Genomic DNA, 24,034 nt, shown 5'->3' on the forward strand with positions numbered 1-24,034 from the left:
TCTTCAACACTGTTTACCACTGTGTTACACCAATGATGTTGTTGACAGTCCTGGGTATCCCTGACATTCCTGGAATGCATCTATATAGGCCATCAACTTCCATCATTGTGGAGAAGTCATGTCTCTGAATTATACATCCCTTAAATTCATCTCTATGAGTTCACACTGGGAAGAAGCCTCAGGCATCACAAAATAAATAAATTTTGTTCAATATACTGTGATAACTAAGATAAGTAAGCTGGAACCTCTTAAGTAAGTAGGAAATGCCACTGTTGGGCTGCACCCTGCAGGTCTACAGGCCCTGTGCTTGCCCAGCTTCAAGACTGAAGTAAGAGCCTGGTGTCAGAGACAGAGATATCAATGCTTTAATGGATGGGGGAGCTTACATGTCTGAAGCAAGGCCCTGGAGCAACACCCCACCGGCGCTGTGGATGCAGGTCAGGACATGGCGGCAAGCTTTGCTCTGGGGGCAGGGAGATGTCACCAGCTCTGGGAGAAGTGATGTCAGGTGGCCTCATTGGTTACCAGGAAGCTAGCAGAAGGGTATGCCTCTCACCTCCCCTTTGATAAGAACAGTCACTAGCTGGGGCCTGGGGCAAGTATGTAGGAAGGCCAGTCATATAAGTAGGGTGTAGGTGAAGCAGGCACTGACTGGTGGAGCAGGGGATGTACAGAAAACAAGAGAAGAGCCATCTTGGGTGGCCTGACCATACAACCACTAACAAGATTATTAAATTCTCTTAGGCATCTAATAAAGCAAAGCTTTACTCTAAGTAAAACACCCAGTGCAAATTAACTATAATATGGATGCCTAAAAACTTTTGATATCAACATGATGATATCCAAAGGATGAAGGTAATCATCCTACTCTACTCTATGCTTGTCAGAGTGTATCATACTTTGAGAGAGATACAGGTAAACTAGAGTGTCCCAAAATGGGGACCCATGTCAGGGTGGCATCTGGAAAACAGTTACTCTAAAAACAATTTAGAAGAATGGATATGTTTAATTTGAAGGACAAAAAAAATTATACAGAGTCCTCATCCTTATCTTGGGTCATAAAGTACAGGAAGAGAGATTTGAATTCAATAGGAGCAAAAAGACTGTCAATAACACTTTATTTAGATGTTTTGATGATAGAATTATTTCCCTCAAAGAAGATCCTCCACATCAAAAGATACTTAAGAAAAAGTGGATCTATTACAGGTGTTGCAGAAATGATTATCACTTCTAATCTCAGATTAGAGAACTAGTTATGTTCTTCTAAGCTTTTTGATTCCATTAACAAAAAATTGAAAAGTATATACAGACTTACTTTCAAACAGATAAAGAGGTGGCTTGCTTATATAACCTGTCATATATTGATCAAAGTTATTACCATATGAAAGTTTTAAAATATAAAACGTATACCCTAGTGAGGTTGACAGACATATTGGGCAAGTCAAACTAAATTTTCATTGATAATGCTCATCTTTGCCCTATAATCAATTTACACCTTGCTACCTAAGCAAATACACTGGTCGAATAAAACATACATGTAATATGTGATACAATCGTTCATCTCCTTTGGTTCAGAATTAGTTCTCTTATTAAACTACATTTGCTCACAAACTTATATTTTCATTCCCAATGGGGGTAGACAGGTGTAGGTATGAATGTAAGCCCTAGGCAAGAATATTTGTTGTCAGATTTCACTCATCTCTCTGATGACTACCTCCATATATTAAATAACAGTGATTTATTCAAACCACAAGCAAATAGCTCTACAGTAATATTTTTTTGTGTTTGATTTCATTGTTTTCTCAAGATAAAACAAATGTTTCATGGTAGTTCTCTCTGTCTTTTTAATAATGAACTCAAACTGAGGACAAAGGAAGGAATGACGTACAAATGATTTGGAAGTTCTTTAAATTCCGAATTTCCTTTCCTTTCAAGTTTCAAGTTAGGAGGTATATGGAAGGGTTTATAACTCAATGTTTAGGAACTGGAAATAAATTTTAAGATACATATTTTATTTATTTATTTAAATACATGTTAAATACATATCTAACATTTACTGAGCACTCACCATGAACCATATACTGCTCTAAGGTGTTTTACATGTACCAGTTTATTTAAAATCATTACAATAATCCTATGAGGTTAATTCTTTTACTATATTCATTTTGAAAATAAGGAAACTGAAGTATACTGAGGTTAGTCAACAGGTTCAGTATGGTTCAGAGGCCAGATTCCTAGCCATTACTTTTTATTGATATAGAAAGTGCATAGTGCCAAGAAAATGACAAGTGTCAATTTTAGCTGGAATAGAAATAGGTTTCAGTCATAAAAAAATAGTCAGGAATTACTAAAGGTAATATTTTCCTTTTTTAAAGTTAAAGTTTATGTCTAATCTAAATGCTAGTAATTTATTTTTGTATAGTTAATTAATATTATTTGAGGGAAATATTTTCTTATCCAAATCTTATTCTCTTTCATTCATTTTCTCTCTCTCTCTCAAACACACAAGCACACACACTAGCATTTTTAATGTTTTTATGACTTTGTGAACTGGAAGTGAGTAGATATTTAGCAGAGGCAAGCAAGTTACCTTTTTCTTCATGCAGAATCTTCATATCCCATGGTCTTCTGCAAAACTGGACTTTTGGCTGCCAGCATGATTTAATTTAGGAGTATCCCACAGGTTTTCCCTTTGCAAATTAGAAGTAAAATACTTACTGGAACAATGGCCCCCCTGCCTCCATTTGGTCCTCCACAGACTGATGTAATTGGGATTGGGAAGTGAGACTGGCTCTTCCCTGCCTTGTGCAGGTCTTGGACAAGTCTTACGTTTTCTGGGCTTCCAGCCCCTCATCTGTGAACTCAGGAGCTTATTCAAGTGATCTCTAAGGAATTTTCCAATTTTCAAATGTCTTTGACTTACCAAGTCAGATAACTGCTTATTTGCAAATATGCCTACATTGACTATGTGATTGAGTGTTCATTTCCACAGAGGAACACTCCTTAGAGTCTTTTGTGTACCAGGTCCTGAGAAAGTCAAGGTATAGGGTAAAGAGTTTGTACAGGATAGCCCACATCTTCAAGACCTCAATTTAAGGTCTTGCCAAGGAGAGGGTTAATTTTAAAAATAATAACATTTCAATGTGATTGGTGCTATACAAATGGTATAACAAAAGTTTTATAGAAGCATATTTTAAACACGATTTGAGAGATTTACCTTCTGTCGTATTATTTTAGTTGCCAGGGTACCTGAAGAGTGGCTGACAGATCTCACCTTAACATTAGGTATGTGCACACATGTTTTTTGAATAAGGATGTATCTTACCATCCACAGGCCAAAACTAGAAGAAGCCTTTAAGGTCCACATTATTACAATCATAAATGAGCAAAAATAACTTTTTTTTTTAATATTCAAGATTCACATTGTCGTTCAGCTTCCATGGATGTAAAAAAATGAAGCTATAAATTAGAGTCCAGCCTTAAAATTGTCTTACCTACAATTATCGCCACGAACTATTTACTTAAATAGAAATCACATGTGCTTAGCCTTGTTCCTTTATATTTCTTAGAATATTAAAAAAAATACTGTTTCTTACTCTTCACATTGAACTTTTGTTTCATCATTTGTGAACCTTGCTCATTATCTGAAATAAACTCTCACTCAGTTGCCTGCCAAGGTATTAGAATTCACTGACCTGCCAAAGTGAAGCAGATCTATCTACATTTCATTAAAATGTAGACTTTGGTCTTAAATCTAATTATAAATGTGGACATGGTAATGAAGCTGAATGTAAAGTTGGAGTTTAACTGTGCAGAGGGTTGACAGTGAAAGTCAAATCTGGGAGGAAAACCACCCTCTTCCCAGTCTGTCCCATAATACTTTCCAATTTTGTCCAGTTCTCTCTGAGCAGCACTGGGGAACTATCATCTCATCTTTGCTTTTTACTCATACTTAAAGTCTAACATGAAATAACAGCAAAAATAGGTTAAATTATTGGAAGAATATTAATTTCATTATTTATGTAAAACAAACAGAAGGAAGTAAAAATCAGTCAAGATGATAAACGTTGAAGTTTTCAAAGATTCTGAGTTCACTAAGCAATGAAACTCCCAATAACATATTTCCCTTAATTATTTTATTCATGGATCTTTGAGCATGACACTATTAAATAATCATGATTTATTGAACCCTGTCTTATTGAAGAAAAATTATCTATGTATTTAATTATTTGGTTATAATTATCTAATCTAAACAGCTTCATGACCCCGCTGTTCCTGTGTACAAAAGGGTGATATTTAGACTAAGGCAAAAGAAATTGAAGCAAAGAATAGCTCATTTCCATATTACCAAAATATGACATCTGGTAATAATAGTAATAACAATTAACATCTATTCAGTTCTTCCTCAGAGCCAGTACTCTGCTAATAGTGTTACATTCCGTATCAGGTTTAATCTTCAAAGTAGATTTAAGAGGCGGGTATTACTATTAGCCATAAGTTTGAAAAGAAGTAACTTTGGCATGGAATGCTTAAATGCCTTAGTAAAGTTTACCAGCTAGTAAGTGGTAGGGGCTGAGATTCAAACCTGATGTTTTCACAGCCCATATTCTAACTACATATTTTAAACCTCCTAAATATAAGTAATTTCTACTCAGCCTTTAAACCAGAGCAAGTTACCTAGAATTACACACGTATCTTTTCATTCTTTCTTTTCTTTTTTCCAGAAACCTTCTGCTAGGATGAAGAAAATATTTGGGAAAATTAGGAGAAAGTGTATGGAAGAGGATATACTGATCACATATGTGTATAAAAGTCTCTTTTTAGAAACAAGGCTGGCTAGATTAAGGAAGGAAAAATTAGATGTAGAGATATAGAATCTGGCCCAGTATCTCTTTACCTTGGTCCAAAGAATTCAAGATCTCAGGTAGGAAGCTCTCTGTAGAACTGGAGATTTGGAATGCAAGGACTATTAGTATATTGAACTACTCTGAAATAAGTGTTTATTTGAAATGTTTTTCTACATTTAATGTCTTACAATGAAAGCTTTATTGATTGATTGATTGAATTAACTCAGTAAGCAAAAATTGATTTATTTAATTTAGTATTTTCTTAGTTGATTTAAAAATACTGATTCTAGGCTCAAAATGTAGCATTTTATGCTTAAATTCAAAAATATTAAAAGGGAGTATAAACATGATAATCAGTACAATTCTTTTATTATTACTTCATCTTATTTAGACCATCTTAAAAAATTAGCTTTTACTTTCTCAGAAGCCTTGTTTTCTCTACCACCCTTATTGGGGCAGAGAAAAAACTTTGATTCTCCAAATGTTTCTTTTAAAAGACAGGCTTGCATCTGCTTCAAGAAGAGATTTGCTTCTAAGGAGTCTGTAGACAGACCAAGTGGACAAGCTAATACATGGAAACTGAAATTGAAAAGGTGGCTTTCTTTTTGGCATACACTGTTCATATCTCCTGATATGAAGGATAAATATGGTTTCTGTTCTTCTCAGTCTCAATCAGACAATCCTGAACAACAAAACCCTTATCTGCCTTGGGTTTGGCTACTGGAGCCATGCTTGCTCCATTTCAGGAACATTTCCAGATAACTTCATTTTGTCTACTCCACAACTTTTTATCCTTAGTTTTTCTTGTTTCTTAAACCACAAATTGGTTTTGTTACTGATTCCACTGGTTATCTTACTACTTGGATTGACTATTTGATTTTTTACTTGCCATTGTATTTTAAACTTTGGTGCATGACTTCTGGAATCTTTCCCCTATTTTCAAGTTATCAAGGTAAAAGTTTCCCATTCTGAGCTCTATTTCAGTCATAGGGAACATGTCCTATCTGGAATCACCTTTCATGCATACTCTATCTGACAAGGGGATAGAAATTATTATTTTCCTTTACGAGGTGGAGTAAGATATGTGAAAAAAGTAGGGGGATAGTGCTTGGAAAGAAAAGTATCCAAAGAACTGGCATGAAAAACCAGATTATTTGCTAACATATTCTTAGATTTTACATTATTTTGTTAAAAAAAAACAGCTCCCAATTGAAAGCTGATTGCTGGTTTATTGTCTTAACAACTGTATTATTACACTTGATAAAAATCCATATTAGTTGAGAGGTCTTATCTCCCTACTCCAACCTGTCATATTTCAATTAACTGTGACCAGATTACTATACTAGATATAGTCTCCTACACACACACACACACACACACATTTCTGTAGAAAGTAGATACCAATACTTATTCTGTAATGCTGTAGGGATGATTAAATGTAATAATGTATGTAAAGCAAATGTAAATGCTTAATATGTATTCAATAAATGGTGACTATCATCGCAGTTTCACATTAAATCGAATTTTATAAAATAGGTAGTATTTTGAGGTGGTTACTGTCCGTATCATAATTTTTCAGCTGATGGTTTGAGACAAAGTGAAGTTAAGTTGCCGGCTCCAAATCACATACCCAATACGGTGTAGAGATCGTCTTGAACTTTGAGCAAATTGTGGTCTCACTCTCAGGTAATGTGCATTTTGGAAAGTATCAACACACTACCATGCAGGGAAATTAATGGTTGGTCTTTCTCAGAAGTAATTGCAAGTTACCATAGGACTGAGCAGTGATGGAAATGAAGACGTTTGATGGAAGAAGCTCTGGCAACCGAGGCAGTTCTCTAGAGTTCCTTAAAGATGACAGAGAACAGGTGTCCTGTACTGTCTATCAAAGAATGTCTTCTGTTTCAGTCAAGAGATGGACCATACAGACTGAAACAACTTTTTGAACCAAACTATTGTAACAAAAAGTGTGAAAGATTTTTAAATGGTAAATATTCCTCTGTGTCTGAAGCATAATGAAATGCATACATGGTACTGGTGTGAGGTATTATGGGAGATAAGATCCAGAAGGCAGATTGGCTCATTTAAAAAATTATTATTTTTCTCAACTGTGTTCCACAGCTAGGCTAAACAAGCCACTTCTACACTTGAGAAACTCATTCCGAAAGAAGAGAAAAATAAGCACACTATTATAACAAGTGCTATGGCTGCTGTAAATTCAATGGTAACATAAAGGAAGTAGCTTAACTGCCTCTGCCTGAGGGAGTGGACGATGGTTTCATAAAGTAGGAGATACATGAGTTAAGTTAAGATTTGAAGGATGTGTACAAGTACTCAGTGATGAGAAACACATACAGAGGTGTTTGTGGATTAAAGTGCACGTTCTAGAAGAAGAGGGTATTATATTTGGTCCAGAATATAAAATAATTGTGTAATTTCTTAATATCAGAAATGGAAAATTTAAAAAAATCTTAACAAATAACAAGATGGTTGCCTTATATTTAAGATAAATTTAATGCAATTATCCTACCAAGGCCAGATTTAGTACATACTTGCCTCACTCCTATTATTAGAGCTTTTTATCATAGACCTGGGTTTTCAAACCAACATATGAATTAGTTAATAATCACAACTTGCTGATTTTCATTGAGCTATTCAATACATTCTATTCTGAAGTAAGGAGATCAGAGAAGTATGAGCTATATATAGTCAGAAAGACTAAAACCTCAGTAACTAGAACAGACATTTGCTTATTGGCATAGGTACACTGAAGGATGTTCTCTCCTCATATTACCAACATGTCAGGATTTTTAACAGATGTTATTAAGACACCACAGTAATGTAGAGATATATGTAAGCTGAGAGCATAATCACTATGAAGATTGAAGGCTGATGATTTGACTGTGTTGAAATTACTCTGGTGTCCCTCTAATTTGTCACATGACTTAATGTTTAACTCCATTATATGATTTTAAAATCTGGGTTCTTGACAATTTATTTTTCTTTTCATGAAGTGCATAATGATTTGTAAACTGACTCTTCATGTTCCTAAACCACTGAGCATGTTAAAAATTAGTTTCCATGAAATAGAAGTGGTTTCAAAGGAAGTCTTGGCTCAAGTTGCTACTGTTTATGGACTTTGACTGCCAGGATATCCATTCAACGAAAGATGGCGATTTCTAACATATTCTATTTTTACTTTGATATCCTCCCTTAACGCTATGGTTTTCTCCAAGCTACTTCCCAGGATCTCCCTTCTGTTTGTCCTCAGGATATGTTACCATTAGCAACTGTTATTACTGGCCCTTCTTGTTCCATCAACTACCAATTCTTAGGGTAAAAGTGGAAAAACCTTGCAAATATAATTGCTTAAGGAAATATTTCTACACGTATTACTAGGGGTGATTTTTAGCATCCTTTTTAAATATGTTGACACATGAAAAGCAGGTGAGAATGAAAGAAAATGATCTCGATTATTTAGCATAAAAGCCAAAAAAATTAACCTTAATAATAAAGACACAACAGTGGATTTTCCTGTTGCTCTTTTGACTTGACTTAATTCTCTTCATTTCTATGAAAACTTGAGCTAAAAAACATTAACTGAATGTTTATTTGTACTAGGCACTGTTTTAAGTGCTTTGAAAATGATTAGAAAAATCAGAACAAACATTCTTCTCTTGAGAAATTCACCAGCTAGAGGGAGAAGAGACACAGATGAAAAGATGAGTTTTTAATAAGAATACTAGAATAATTCACATGATGCAAAGTTAAATTTCTATTTTGGTGGTAGAAAAACAAACTTCATTTTTATGTATTAGGGACTCAGTTTATATTTTAGCATAAACTGTCACTAGAGGATTTAGACATGTTTGGGACGTCTGGAGGATCAATGGTAGGAACTCATCTGGAATTTCTTTGCATGGAAAACCAAAGAGTTTTATAGTAAAGAACTCTGAGTAGCAGAGTGGATTGAGATGTGTAAAAAAGTTAGTTCAAATCTCTTTGGAAGAGGAAATTTTTCTTGTCCTTTCTCTTGTGAACATGTTCTTGAGTCTTAATGAGAGGACTAAGAAAAAAAAAGATCTGAGTCTAACTTTCTGCTTAGGGAGGGTACAGAACTTGGAAGACAGAACCTAAGCTGTGGAGTCAGACTTTGAATATGAACTCTGCCATTTTCTACCTGTGTGCTCATGGGTAGTTTATCTCTTGAAATTTTATGTTCCTCTTATTCAACATGTAGATATTAATACTTAAAAATCATATGACAATGGTTGATACAAAAATTTGATGAATGCCTAGTCTGTAGAGTAAATTATTTTAGGCAAGAGAATCAAAAATAAAAGGAACGTTAGATATGAAACCTGAACTTAAAGGAAATAATATTGGTTTTGGGACTAGAATAGGTACATTCGGATAGTTTATATATAGCCTCAACCAAGTCATGTAGGTGTATTATGTAGCCTACTATTTTAGCACTGGTTAAATATTATAGCCTTTAAATATGTGTTCAATATTAATTTAGAGGAGATGCTGACTACAGTGTGAGGGGAGGGATCTGGGCCAAAGAAGAGAGGACAGCTGGTGCTATATCTAGTCTAACTACCCAAAATAGACTATTTTTAAAAAGAAGAGATTGAGACACCTTTATTTGTCAAGGTCAAGTGCTGTCCATTATCAGTTGTCATAGAGACTTGATAGTATGTTGACTTCAATTAGAGAAAGTAATGTCATCTCTTACTCCATAATATGTATATACATATATGCATATATTTTTTCTTTATATATACATATGTAGTTACACATTCCCATACATAATTGTAATGTATAACACATATATGAAAAAAACACAGAGAAAACATATTTGCAGAGTTCAATTAACTATGACAAAGAGAACATCTGTGTAATCATCACCCAGTTCAAGAAATGGAATATTGTCAGCACCCACTCTCCCTTCATTCACTATTTCTTCCCTCTGAATAAACGTAATGATAAGACTGATTTCTAATACTACCTTTAGTTTAGCTTTTACTACCCTTTAGTTTCTGAGTTTTGTACCAATGGAAACATGCAGTATATATTATCCTTGACTGAATTCTTTTGATAAATATTAGGTTAGTGATATTCGAATACATTGTTGCCTTTGGCTGTAGTTTGTTTATTTTCATTACCATATACTATTACAGTGTATAAATGTGCTCTCAGTTAAATAGCCATTCTTCCGCTATTGGGTATTTCCCAGTTCTTGACCATTATGAATACTGTTGCTATGAATAATTTTGTATGTGTCTTTTGATGCCTCTATGTATGATTTTTTAAAAATATACTAGTGGAATTCCTCTGTCATAAGGTAGGGCATGTTATTTCAACTTTAGTAGAAAATGCCAATAGTGTGTTCTCAAATTATTTTGTTTAGTCATTTTCTGTGGATATTCCAAGTGTTTTTGAAAGAAGGTGTATTCTGCAGGTGTTGGGTGCAGTGTTCCATATATTTCATTGGGTCAAGTTTGCTCATCACATTGTTCAAATTTTCTCTATATTTACTGATTTGTTTTTTCCTGTTTGTTCTATCAGCTAGTGAATAAGCTGCATTAAAATATCCCCTGTTGGGCTTCCCTGGTGGAGCGGTGGTTGAGAGTACGCCTGCCGATGCAGGGGACATGGTTCGTGCCCCGGTCCGGGAAGATCCCACATGCCACAGAGCAGCCGGGCCCGTGAGCCATGGCTGCTAAGCCAGCATGTCCGGAGCCTGTGCTCCGCAATGGGAGAGGCCACAACAGTGAGAGGCCCACGTGCCGCAAAAAAAAAAAAAAAAAAAAAAAAAAAAAATCCCCTGTCACTTATTTGTCTGTTTCTTTTTGTATATTTGTTATTTTTTTCTCACATATTTTGAGACAATGACGCTGTGTAAAATGTATATTTTATGCCTTTATTCTCTATGATCCTAGTGGGTAACCTTTTACCATTTGATGTGTCTGGCTTTATTTCAAAATTTTCTTTTTTTGTACTAAAGTCTACTTTGATACGGATAGAACTTAGAAGATTTCTTTTGGTTAGTGTTTGTATTCTATATCTTTTTCCAAATTTTTAACTTCAACCTTGCAGTACTCATATTTTAGAAATGTTTTTTGTAGTTAGTATATTATTATTTTTTAATTTTTATATCTTTCCTTTAATTAGAGCACTTAACTACTTATAAGAGTAATATATAAGTAATATAACTATTTAATTAGAGCACTTACCTACTTATAAGTAATATAACTATAATAGTAATATAACTATTAATATAACTATTGATATAGTTGCATTAAAATCTGTCAGCTTCCTATTTGCTTTCTATTTATCTCTCCTCTCTTCTTGTTTCCACCTTCTGCTTCTTTTGGGGAGTTTACATATTTATCTGGTTCCATTTTTTTTCTCTGTTAGGTGAAAATTATTTGTAGTTATTCTTTTTTTTTAAACTTTTACATATTTTTATGTAGTTATTCTTTTTGTGAATACTTTAGGAATACAACGTCCTTGACTTAGTCTAAATTAACTGTCACTTTTACCTTAAGAAAAAATCCAAGGGACTTAAAAACACTTTAACTCCTTTTACCACTACATTTCATCTCAATACAATTGTTACATATTTTAATTCTCTTTCTCTCTCTCTCTATGTACCCTAAGGCATTATTATTATTTGATATAGTCAATGTTTTTTAGATTCAGCCTGATATTGACCACTTTTATTGCTCTTCATTCCTTCCTGTATCTCTGATCTTCCATCTGAAATTATTTTCTTTCTGCTTGAAAAATACTCCTTGTAATTCATTTTATCTGTTGAGAAAAATTCTCATAATTTTTATTTATATGAAGGTAATTTTATTTCACATTAATTTTTGAAAATGTTTGTTTTATTTTGCTTTTCTGCGTATAGCAATCTAGATTTTTATTTATTTTAGTACTGTAAAAGTATACTTAACAGTTTTTTATTTCATTTTATTTTATTTTATTACTTTTGTTGAAGATTCAGCTCTCAGTCCAATTGTTGCTCTTTTGAAAATTTTTGTGTGTGTGCTTTTAGCTTCTTTTACACACTGTTATTGTTTCCAGTTTTCAGGAATATCAGTAAAATATAGTTAGGTCAGAATTGCTTGGATCACACATACCTTCTCAAATTTTATCACCGGATAATTCTCATCTATTATCTCCACATATGGCTGCTGCTATGTCTAAATTATTAAATTCCATTATTAACTGTGTCTAAATTATTAAATTCTATTGTTAAGTTATTAATTTTGTTTTAAAATCTTTTAATTGTAGAATTTCTACTCTATAGACTTTCGTCTTTTATTTATTTGAATATGTTAATAATAATTACTTTAAAATGGTCTACCAACTTCAATATCTGGAGCTCCATTGAATAGGCTTCTATTACATTTTGTTTATGCTGGATGCAATTCATGCATTCTGTGGCCATGTGTTCCTGATTACTTTGACCATGTATATTTGAAAATTTTTGAGTTGATTTGAAGTTGGACTACAGTCCCTGAAAGTGCCAGTTTATATTGAGTGCACATTCTCTTCCAGGATATAGTTCTTTCAAATTTCAACCAAAAATATGCAGAAGTTTAACAGAGACCTGCCACCTTAGCAGGTCCTCAACTCTAATTTTTATCCATCCAGCCCTGTAAGGTTGTCAAAATGTGATTCAAATTGTTTTCTTCTTAGTAGTCTTTAAAAGAATCAATAGATATTTCCAGGGGCAAAGTGTCTAAAATGCTAAACTCATTTTTCCAGAGCCTCATCTCCTTCCTTCTTACGTAGTTACACTGAATAAGCAATTCTTTGCTGTCTTAGTAGCTCTGCAAGGACACTCTAATGGATTATTCATCTATCTATCTTTCTCTTTATATATCTGTCTATCCTTTTTCTATCCGTTTATCTATCTGTCTCTGTTTATCTATCATCTATCCCAGTTTCTTTAGTTATCCTTAGTAGAAGGGTTGGTCTAAATTAACTAAGTTTCTTTAATCAGAAATGGGCTCCTAATTGCCAAAAGGCCTTTATTTATTGTTTTGCTTTAAATGATCAATATAAATAGTGTTCTACTCTCCTATCATACTGTTTTGCTGAAAAGTTACTTTTAAAAAGACTCATTCTTGTTTCAGTTTTTTATTCTAAGAATTTTTATTCTAAGAATTACCATGTATTATAGCTTAAATTTTTAAGTTTGAAATGAAATTAATTCAAATTAATTTTAGTTAAAATTGATTTTTTTTAATTTATTAGGATATGTTTCCCCTTTTAAGAAGATTTATTTTAAGTGTCTTTGGATAATGAGGACTTTCTATAATTTGAATCCCACAGTATTTTTTTAGACATAAAATTTGCAAAAGACTTGTTTAAATATTACTTTAAATATTTGTTTAAATTTAAAGTTACTAAATTACTACATATTACAAAATTACTAAAATATTACTATTAAATATTACTGAGACGTTTTCCTAAAAACCACCAGTGTTAAGATATGTTAGGCAGAATAACGACCACTCAATGATGCCCATTTTCTAATCTTAAAGATGCTGAAAACCTGTAAATATGTTAGCTTACATGACAAAAGGGAACTGCAACTATAATTAAGTGTACAAACCTAGAGAAAAATTAATCTGGATTATTTGAGAGGGTTCACATAAATTATATGAGTCCTTAAAAGTGAAGAGTTTTTCCCAGCTGTAGCTAGTAAGAGAGATGTAACATTAGATGTATCAACTTGCTACTGCTACCTTTGAAGGAGGCCACGAGCCAAGGAATGCAGGTGGCCTCTAGAGACTGGAAAAGGCAAGGAAATGGATTTTCCCCTACAGCCTCTATAAAAGAATGCACCCCTGCCAAACACCTTGATTTTAGCCCAGTGTGACCTATGTCTGACTTCTGACCCACAGTAGTGAAATATGATATATTTGTGTTGTTTTAAGCCACTAAGCCTGTGGTAATTTGTTATGCAAGCCATAAAAAATTATACAGCCTCCAAATGAGTTCACGATTTCCACTTTCTTCATGTAATTATTTCTTCATGCTACGGCAGTGTGATCTTTTTTTTTAACATCTTTAATTTTTTTTTTTTTTTTGGCAGTACGTGGGCCTCTCACTGTTTTGGCCTCTCCCGTTGCAGAGCACAGGCTCCGGACGCACAGGCTCAGTGGCCATGGCTCACGGGCCGAGCCACTCCATGGCATGTGGGATCTTCCCAGACCAAGGCATGAACCAGTGTCCCCTGCATCAGCAGGCAGACTCTCAACCACTGTGCCACCAGGGAAGCCCTTAACATCTTCATTGGAGTATAATTGTTTTACAATGGTGTGTTAGTTTCTGCTTTATAACAAAGTGATCAGTTATACATATACATATGTTCCCATATCTCTTCCCTCTAGCATCTCCCTCCCTCCCACCCTCCCTATCCCACCCTCTAGGTGTTCACAGAGCACCAAGCTGATCTCCCTGTGCTGTGCGGCTGCTTCCCACTAGCTATCTATTTTATGTTTGGTAGTGTATATGTGTCCATGCCACTCTCTCACTTTGTTACAACTTACCCTTCCCCCTCTACATATCCTCAAGTCCATTCTCTAGTAGGTCTGTGTCTTTATTCCTGTCTTGCCCCTAGGTTCTTCATGACCTTTTTTTTTTTTCTTCTTCTTAGATTCCATATATATGTGTTAGCATACGGTATTTGTTTTTCTCTTTCTGACTTACTTCACTCTGTATGACAGACCCTAGGTCCATCCACCTCACTACAAATAACTCAATTTCATTTATTTTTATGGCTGAGTAATATTCTATTGTATATATCTGCCACATCTTCTTTATCCATTCATCTGTTGATGGACACTTAGGATGCTTCCATGTCCTGACTATTGTAAATAGAGCTGCAATGAACATTTTGGTACATGACTGTTTTTGAATTATGGTCTTCTCAGGGTATATGCCCAGGAGTGGGGTGGTGTGGCCGTATGGTGGCTCTATTTTTAGGTTTTTAAGGAACCTCCATACTGTTCTCCATAGTGGCTGTATCAATTTACATTCCCACCAACAGTGCAAGAGGGTTCCCTTTTCTCCACAACCTCTCCAGCATTTATTGTTTCTAAATTTTTTGATGATGGCCATTCTGACTGGTGTGAGATGATATCTCATTGTAGTTTTGATTCACATTTCTCTAATGATTAATAATGATGAGCATCCCTTCATGTGTTTGTTGGTAATCTGTATATCTTCTTTGGAGAAGTGTCTATTTAGGTCTGCCCATTTTTGGATTGGGTTGTTTGTTTTTTGATACTGAGCTGCATGAGTTGCTTGTATATTTTGGAGATTAATCCTTTGTCAGTTGCTTCATTTACAAATATTTTCTCCCATTCTGAGGGTTGTCTTTTGGTCTTGTTTATGGTTTCATTTGCTGTGCAAAAGATTTTAAGATTCATTACGTCCCATTTGTTTATTTCCATTTATCTAGGAGGTGGGTCAAAAAGAATCTTTCTGTGATTTATGTCATAGAGTGTTCTGCCTATGTTTTCTTCTAAGAGTTTGATAGTGACTGGCCTTACATTTAGGTCTTTAATCCATTTTGAGTTAATTTTTTTGTATGGTGTTAGGGAGTGTTCAAATTTCATACTTTTACTTGTACCTGTAGAGTTTCCCCAGCACCACTTATTGAAGAGGCTGTCTTTTCTCCACTGTATATCCTTGCTCCCTTTATCAAAGTTAAGGTGACCATATGTGTGTGGCTTTATCTCAGGGCTTTCTATCCTGTTCCATGGATGTATATTTCTGTTTTTGTGCCAGTACCATACTGTCTTGATTACTGTAGCTTTGTAGTATAATCTGAAGTCAGGGAGCCTGATTCCTCCAGCTCCATTTTTCATTCTCAAGATTGCTTTGGCTATTCGGGGTTTTTTGTGTTTCCATATAAATTGTCAAATTTTTTGTTCTAGTTCTGTGAAAAATGTCAGTGGTAGTTTTTTTTTTTTTTTGTGGTACGCAGGCCTCTCACCACTGCAGCCTCTCCCACTGCAGAGCACAGGCTCCGGACGCACAAGCCCAGTGGCCATGTCTCACAGGCCCAGCCACTCTGCGGCATGCAGGATCTTCCTGGACCTGGGCATGAACCTGTGTCCCCTGCATTGTCAGGAGGGCTCTCAACCACTGCGCCACCAGGGAAGCCCTCAGTGGTAGTCTGATAGGGATTGCATTGAATCTGTAGATTGCTTTGGGTAGTAGAGTCATTTTCACAATGTTGATTCTTCCAATCCAAGAACATGGTATACCTCTTCATCTATTTGTATCATCTTTAATTTCTTTCATCAGTGTCTTATAATTTTCTGCATACAGTTCTTTTGTCTCCTTAGGTAGGTTTATTCCTAGATATTTTATTTTTGTTGCAATGGTAAATGTGAGTGTTTTCATAATTTCACTTTCAGATTTTTCATCATTAGTGTATAGGAATGCAAGAGATTTCTGTGCATTAATTTTGTATCCTGCTACTTACCAAATTCATTGATTAGCTCTAGTAGTTTTCTGGTAGCATCTTTAGGATACTCTAAGTATAGTATCATGTCATCTGCAAACAGTGACAGGTTTACTTCTTCTTTTCCAATTTGGATTCCTTTTATTTCTTTTTCTTCTCTGATTGCTGTGGCTAAAACTTCCAAAACTATGTTGAATAATAGTGGTGAGAGTGGGCAACCTTGTCTTATTCCTGATCTTAGTGGAAATGGTTTCAGTTTTTCACCATTGAGAATGATGTTGGCTGTGGGTTTGTCATATATGGCCTTTATTATGTTGAGGAAAGTTCCCTCTATGCCTAGTTTCTGCAGGGTTTTTATCATAAATGGGTGTTGAAATTTGTCGAAATCTTTCTCTGCCTTGATTGAGATGGTCATATGTTATTTTTTCCTTCAATTTGCTAATATGGTGTGTCACGTTGATTGATTTGCATATATTGAAGAATCCTTGCATTCCTGGAAAAAAAACCCACTTGATCATGTTATATGATCCTTTTAATGTGCTGTTGGATTCTGTTTGTTAGTATTTTGTTGAGTATTTTTGCATCTATGTTCATCAGTGATATTGGCCTGTAGTTTTCTTTCTTTGTGACATCTTTGTCTCGTTTTGGTATCAGGGTGATGGTGGCCTCATAGAATGAGGTTGGGAGTGTTCCTCCTTCTGCTATATTTCAGAAGAGTTTGAGAAGGATAGGTGTTAGCTCTTCTCTAAATGTTTGATAGAATCCGCCTGTGAAGACAACTGGTCCTGGACTTTTGTTTGTTGGAAGATTTTTAATCACAGTTTCAATTTCAGTGCTTGTGATTTGTCTGTTCATATTTTCTATTTCTTCCTGGTTCAGTCTCAGAAGATTGTGCATTTTTAAGAATTTGTCCATTTCTTCCAGGTTGTCCATTTTATTGGCATAGAGTTGCTTGTAGTAATCTCTCATGATCTTTTGTATTTCTGCAGGGTCAGTTGTTACTTCTCCTTTTTCATTTCTAATTCTATTGATTTGAGTCTTCTCCCTTTTTTTCATGAGGAGTCTGGCTAATGGTTTATCAATTTTGTTTCTCTTCTCAAAGAACCAGCTTTTAGTTTTATTGATCTTTGCTATTGTTTCCTTCATTTTTTTTCATTTATTTCTGATCTGATCTTTATGATTTCTTTCCTTCTGCTAAATTTGGGGTTTTTTTGTTCTTCTTTCTCTAATTACTTTAGGTGCAAGTTTAGGTTATTTACATGAGACATTTCCTGTTTCTTAAGGTAGGACTGTATTGCTATAAACTTGCCTCTTAGAACTGCTTTTGCTGCATCCCATAGGTTTTGGGTCATCGTGTCTCCACTGTCATTTGTTTCTAGGTATTTTTTTATTTCCTCTTTGATTTCTTCAGTGATCACTTTGTTATTAAGTAGTGTATCACTTAGCCTCCATGTGTTTGTATTTTTTACAGGTCTTTTCCTGTAAATGAAATCTAGTTTCATAGCATTGTGGTCGGAAAAGATACTTGATAAAATTTCAATTTTCTTAATTTTACCAAGGCTTGATTTGTGACCCAAGATATGATCTATCCTGGAGAATGTTCCATGAGCACTTGGGAAGAATGTGTATTCTGTTGTTTTTGGATGGAATGTCCTATAAATATCAATTAAATCCATCTTGTATAATGTATCACTTAAAGTTTCTGTTTCCTTATTAATTTCATTTTGGATGATCTGTCCATTGATGAATGTGGGGTGTTAAAGTCCCCTACTATGATTGTTTTCCTATTGAATTCCCCTTTTATGGCTGTTAGTATTTGCCTTTTGTGTTGAGGTGCTCCTATGTTGGGTGCATAAATATTTACAATTGTTATATTTTCTTCTTGGATCGATCCCTTTATCATTATGTGGTGTACTTCTTTGTGCCTTGTAATAGTCTTCACTTTAAAGTCTATTTTGTCTGATATGAGAATTGTTACTCCAGCTTTCTTTTGATTTGCATTTGCATGGAATATCTTTTTCCATCCCCTCGCTTTCAGTCTGTATGTGTCCCTAGGTCTGAAGTGGGTCTCTTGTAGACAGCATATATACAAGTCTTATTTTTGTATCCATTCAGCAAGTCTTTGTCTTTTGGTGAGAGCATTTAATCCATTTACATTTAAGGTAATTATCAATATGTATATTCCTATTCCAATTTTCTTAATTGTTTTGAGTTTGTTATTGTAGGTCTTTTCCTTCTCTTGTGTTTCTTGCCTAGAGAAGTTTCTTTAGCATTTGTTGTAAAGCTGGTTTGGTGGTGCTGAACTCTCTCAGTTTTTGCTTGTCTGTAAAGGTTTTAATTTCTCTATCAAATCTGAATGAGATCCTTGCTGGGTAGAGTAATCTTGGTTGTAGTTTTTTTCTCCTTCATCACTTTAAATATGTCCTGCCACTCCCTTCTGGCTTGCAAAGTTTCTGCTGAAAGTTCCGCTGTTAACCTTATGGGGATTCCATTGTGTGTTATTTGTTGTTTTTCCCTTCTTGCTTTTAATATGTTTTCTTTGTATTTAGTTTTTGATAGTGTGCTTAATATGTGTCTTGGCATGTTTCTCCTTGGATTTATCCTTTATGGGACTCTCTGTGCTTCCTGGACTTGATTAACAATTTCCTTTCCCATATTAGGGAAATTTTCAACTATAGTCTCTTCAAATATTTTTTCAGTCCCTTTCTTTTTCTCTTCTTCTGGGACCCCTATAAGTCGAATATTGGTGCATTTAATGTTGTCCCAGAGGTCTCTGAGACTGTCCTCAGTTCTTTTCATTCTTTTTTCTTTATTCTGCTCTGCAGTAGTTGTTTCCACTATTTTATCTTTCAGGTCACTTATCCGTTCTTCCACCTCAATTATTCTGCTATTGATCTCTTCTGCAGAATTTTTAATTTCATTTATTGTGTTGTTCATCATTGTTTTTTTGCTCTTTAGTTCTTCTAGTTCCTTGTTAAACTTTTCTTTTATTTTGTGTATTCTATATCCAAGATTTTGGATCATCTTTACTAACATTATTCTGAATTCTTTTTCAGGTAGACTGCCTATTTCCTCTTCATTTATTAAGTTTGGTGGGTTTTACCTTGCTTCTTCATCTGCTGTGTGTTTTTCTGTCTTCTCATTTTGCTTAACTTACTCTGTTTGGGTTCTCCTTTTTGAAGCCTGCATGTTCGTAGTTCCCGTTGTTTTTGGTGTCTGTCCCCAATGGCTAAGGTTGGTTCAGTGGGTTGTGTAGGCTTCCTGGTGTTGGAGACTAGTGCCTGTGTTCTGGTGGATGAGGCTGGATCTTGTCTTTCTTGTGGGAAGGTCCACATCTGGTGGTGTGTTTGGGGGTGTCTGTGGCCTTATTATGATTTTAGGCTGCCTCTCTGCTAATGGATGAGGCTGTGTTCCTGTCTTGCTAGTTGTTTGGCATAGGGTGTCCAATACTGTAGTTTGCTGGTAATTGAGTGAAGCTGGGTCTTGGTGTTGAGATGGAGTTCTCTTGGAGATTTTTACCGTTTGTTATTATGTGGAGCTGGGAGGTCTCTTGTGAACCAATGTGCTGAAGTTGGCTCTCCCACCTCAGAGGCACAGCACTGACTCCTGGCTGGAGCACCAAGAGCCTTTCATTCACACAACTGCTAGTGTTGGGGGCTCTCCTGTAGATGTGGGGGTGGCTGTGGCTCACTGTGGTGACAAGGATAATGGGAGCAGAAGTTCTGGGAAGTACTCCTTGGCGTGAGCCTTCTCAGAGTCTGCCATTAGCTCCACCAAAGAGCCCGGGTAGGTTCCAGTCCACAGTGTGATCTTTTAAAATAGAAATTAGATAGCTATTAATATTCTGCAGTCATATAAAATATAATGGATACTTTTATATTTATTGCAATTTTATGGGAACCGAGGCTGGAAAAGTTAAGTGAATTGTGTAAGATACAGCTAGCAATTTTCAGTGCTGAGATTCAAAATCATACAGCCTGGCTCCCAAAAGCCATGCTCTTAGTAATTAGCCCACAGTGCCTTCCTTCATTTTAATTCCTTGATCAAAATAGTTTAGCTACATTACATAGCCATAGAATTGAATTTGAACTCCTGACCGTGGATACTTTATCTGACATCTGCCTGTATCATTTTCTCGCCTGGATACCTGTGTTTCAACATAATAGCCTAATCTAACTATACACACCTTTGGGCTTTTGCAGTCACTATTCCAGATTCCTGGAAGGTTTCTTCTTCAGATTTTTGCAAACTAAATCCTTCTAGTCATTTAGCTTTCTGGCTCAAATGGATCATCCTCAAGGAGGCTTCCCATGGCCAATTAACCTAATAGTCACTTGGCCATACTTATCATTATCCATTTTTATTTTCTTGAAACTTTCTATATTAACATTGCCTTTTTACTTTATTTTTCAGTTTATATATTTCCTGTCCCTTCACTGGAAATAAATCTCCACAAACCTGAGATCATGTATCTCTTGTTTGCTTCTGTATTCCATCAAACTAGTATAGTGCCTGACACACAGAGGGCACTTAATTTTTTTTTTAATAAATGAGTGATCTCGTGAACACTCATAAGCATTTCAATATACTTTCTAGAGTAGTTGAGAAAAAAGTGGTGCTCTGGGAACTACACAAACCCACAGACGTTTTCATCTGCACTAATGTCAATGAATAGTTGTGAATTGATTATTATTAAAAAACTACAAATTTATCTACAAGATTTAGAATCTCTACTGTCTCTATTTAAGGTGGGTGGATTGGAAGGAATATATATTTTTTTGCTTAAGGAAGGTAATGAATGGAGCTAAATTCTGTTACATAAGAAAGGAATCAAACTATGTGGAGGGACATGACAGAGGGGGAGAGAGAGAGAGAGGGGAGTTGAAAGATAATTTAACAGCAGCCACGCCACAGGGAGAGGAATATCTCAAGAAAGTTTTGTTGAGTTACATGAAATTTCATTCTTTTTGTTTCTCCCAAAAATTCTATGACAAAGGCCTACTTATTTCAAAATATTTTGAGCTATGTTTTGTTTTGGTATGTTTAGTTTCAATTTTTTCTCTTTTACTTATTTGTTGAAATGTGTATAGGAGTAAATGTTATATAAGAGTAAGACTATAGATAAAGGCTCTATCTTGGGTCATGTTGCTTATTATCGCAAACACAAGTTCTGTGTTCATGAGACTATTGGCAGGCAATTTGTACAAATTAAGATAATAATGATAGAAAATTGTAAACCATTGTTATGATAGGGAAGTGTTATGATAGGAGAAATAAAAGGTGCTAAGGGAGCACAAGTAGAAGTATATAACCTATTCTAAGGATTCATGAAACACTTCTCTAAGGAAGAGTAAGCTAATAAGTCATAAGGACAGACTTGGGTAATGTGTATTCCCAGGTGCGGAGCAATGTATAGAAAATCTGAGAGGTGAGCATGTGGTCCATTTGAAAGTCTTGGTATAGTCAGGCTTTGGCAGGGTATAGTGTAAGGGGGGGATAAGTGGCTTCAGGATGTTAAAAAAGAGACAGGCAGATCATTACAGTCTTACTGGTCTTTGTAAGAAACTGATGTTTTATCATAAAGGCAATAGGAGACTATTGAAAGTTATTAAGAATAGGAGAAACGTGGTCCGATAAGTGATTTACAAAGATTTCACAGCTGGGTGGGGAATAAAGTAGAAGAGAAATATACTGGATATAGTAAAACCCTTTATAAAGCTGGTATACAAGGGAGAAATGTTAGTAGCAAACTAGAATAGTGGAAATAGGGGCATAAAGAAGTGGGATGACTTGAGAGCTATTTAAGAAACAAAACGGTATAATGAGGTGGTTTATTGGTATGGTGAATACTGTGCCATTCAAATCCACTTTTTAGAGCGTGCTGTTTCTAAATAACCCCAGTTTCAGCTGGGAAGATCTCCCCTACCCAAGATTGCACCCCTTTCTAGGGTGACCACATCCAATGAATAATCAGTGGGAGGATATAAATATTCATTCAAGAATAACCATGAGATTGGCATGGAGACTGCATCTCGACCCAACTTTTCCCTCTACATAATCCTGTTTTCTTCTTTTCCCTTCCATAGCTGTTGATCCCAAGAGCACTTCCTAGTAAACTTCTGAATGCTAATTTCTGCCTCGGAGTTCACTTCCCAGTGAACCCAATCTATGGCAACTGATTATGAGTCTGAGGTGTGTAATGAAGAGTGATAATTTAATAGACTCCTAGATTTCTCTCTTGAAAACTGGGTAATAGATAGGTTATTTAATGAGATAGGAAATCCCAGAAAAAAAGACATATTTTAAGAAGAAAGAAGTTTTAGGTGCCCATGTGACATCTAAGTGGAGCTATTCAGGCATCTCTTAACTCTTCAGATCTGCATTCCAGGAGGTAAGCCATGGACGCTGAGAGTAAAGGAGGTAGGTAAGGGAATTAGAGAATTACTTAGAATGTTTGAATTAATTAGACTGTTTCCCATCTACCCATGATAGGGTAGATGGGAAAATAAATTGACTAGAATATGAAAACACAGCATAAGCTCTAAATGCCACAGTGAAGAACTATAATTTGTCACATGTTTTATGTGAATTCTTATAAAAATTAGAGGAGTTAAGAAAAGATATCATGGCAGGCTACCTCTTTTTTTTTTTTTTTTTTTGGTATGCAGGCCTCTCACTGTTGTGGCCTCTCCCGTTGAGGAGCACAGGCTCTGGACACACAGGCTCAGCAGCCATGGCTCACGGGCCTAGCCGCTCCACAGCACGTGGGATCTTCCTGGACCGGGGCACGAACCCATGTCCCCTGCATCGGCAGGCGGACTCTCAACCACTGTGCCACCAGGGAAACCCTAATTAATTATCTTTATGTTATTTAACACTTATAATATACTACATATTACATTAATGTTGTATCACACATTAGCCCATTTCATTTTAATAACTACCTTATAAGGTGTATAGTATAATTAATTCCATTTTACAATTGATGAAATAGAGTCATAGAAAGGTGAAGTTACTCCCTTAATGTCACACAATTAGTTAAATGGATGATTTGAGTGGTAGTATTTACTAATCAAAAAGGATTTTTGCAAGTTATTGCCACTTATAGTTATAATTTATGAAAATTAAATTTGTAAAATTATATTATTTTTTTGATATTTTAGAGTTACAGATGAGGATTTATTTTTTCAAATTACAATATTCAGTTTGTAGGACAATAAACCAAATGGGTCTTAGAGACCATTAGGTACAGTTCCTCGATTTTGCAAATGAGGGAAACAGGCAAGAGAGCCCTGTCTTCATTGCTGAGTCATCTATCCTTATTTTTCCATTTGTAGCTATTTGAAATAATCAAAGAGGTTCAGCTATTTTATGATTCACTTTGAAATATGTAAGTATTGAGAAATAAAATCTATCATTCCTCCTCCTTTAAACACTAGCAAAAGCAAAAATATAGGCTAGAATATATAAAAATTAGAAGATGATTTTGACTTAATGAGTAAACTAAAATGTGCTTTCATAAAATTATTTGCTGTCTCCTAAACATCTTTATAGTCCAACGCTTTATTCAATCTGATTTAAAATGAACAAATGTGCCTGACTAGACCTAAAAAATGATTTTGTAATATTTCAAGGTTATAAAATTTATTTTCTAACATACAGCTAATGAATGCTTACTAAGTGTCAGGCA

The 24,034-nt window shown here is 35.1% G+C and overlaps 1 pseudogene across 1 annotated transcript in view; it reads left to right on the forward strand.

Moving 5' to 3' along the window:
- Window positions 1-372: 372 nt before the first annotated feature.
- The window catches only part of LOC309806528 (ZZ-type zinc finger-containing protein 3-like), a 50,874-nt pseudogene continuing 27,212 nt past the window's right edge, over window positions 373-24,034 (forward strand). Inside the window, exon 1 of the transcript in view lies at window positions 373-543. The product of the transcript in view is annotated as a ZZ-type zinc finger-containing protein 3-like (transcript). The remainder of the gene's footprint in view (window positions 544-24,034) is intronic.

Source organism: Mesoplodon mirus, assembly GCF_964341445.2.
Source record: "Mesoplodon mirus genome assembly, chromosome: 6".
NCBI classification, from domain to species: domain Eukaryota; kingdom Metazoa; phylum Chordata; class Mammalia; order Artiodactyla; family Ziphiidae; genus Mesoplodon; species Mesoplodon mirus.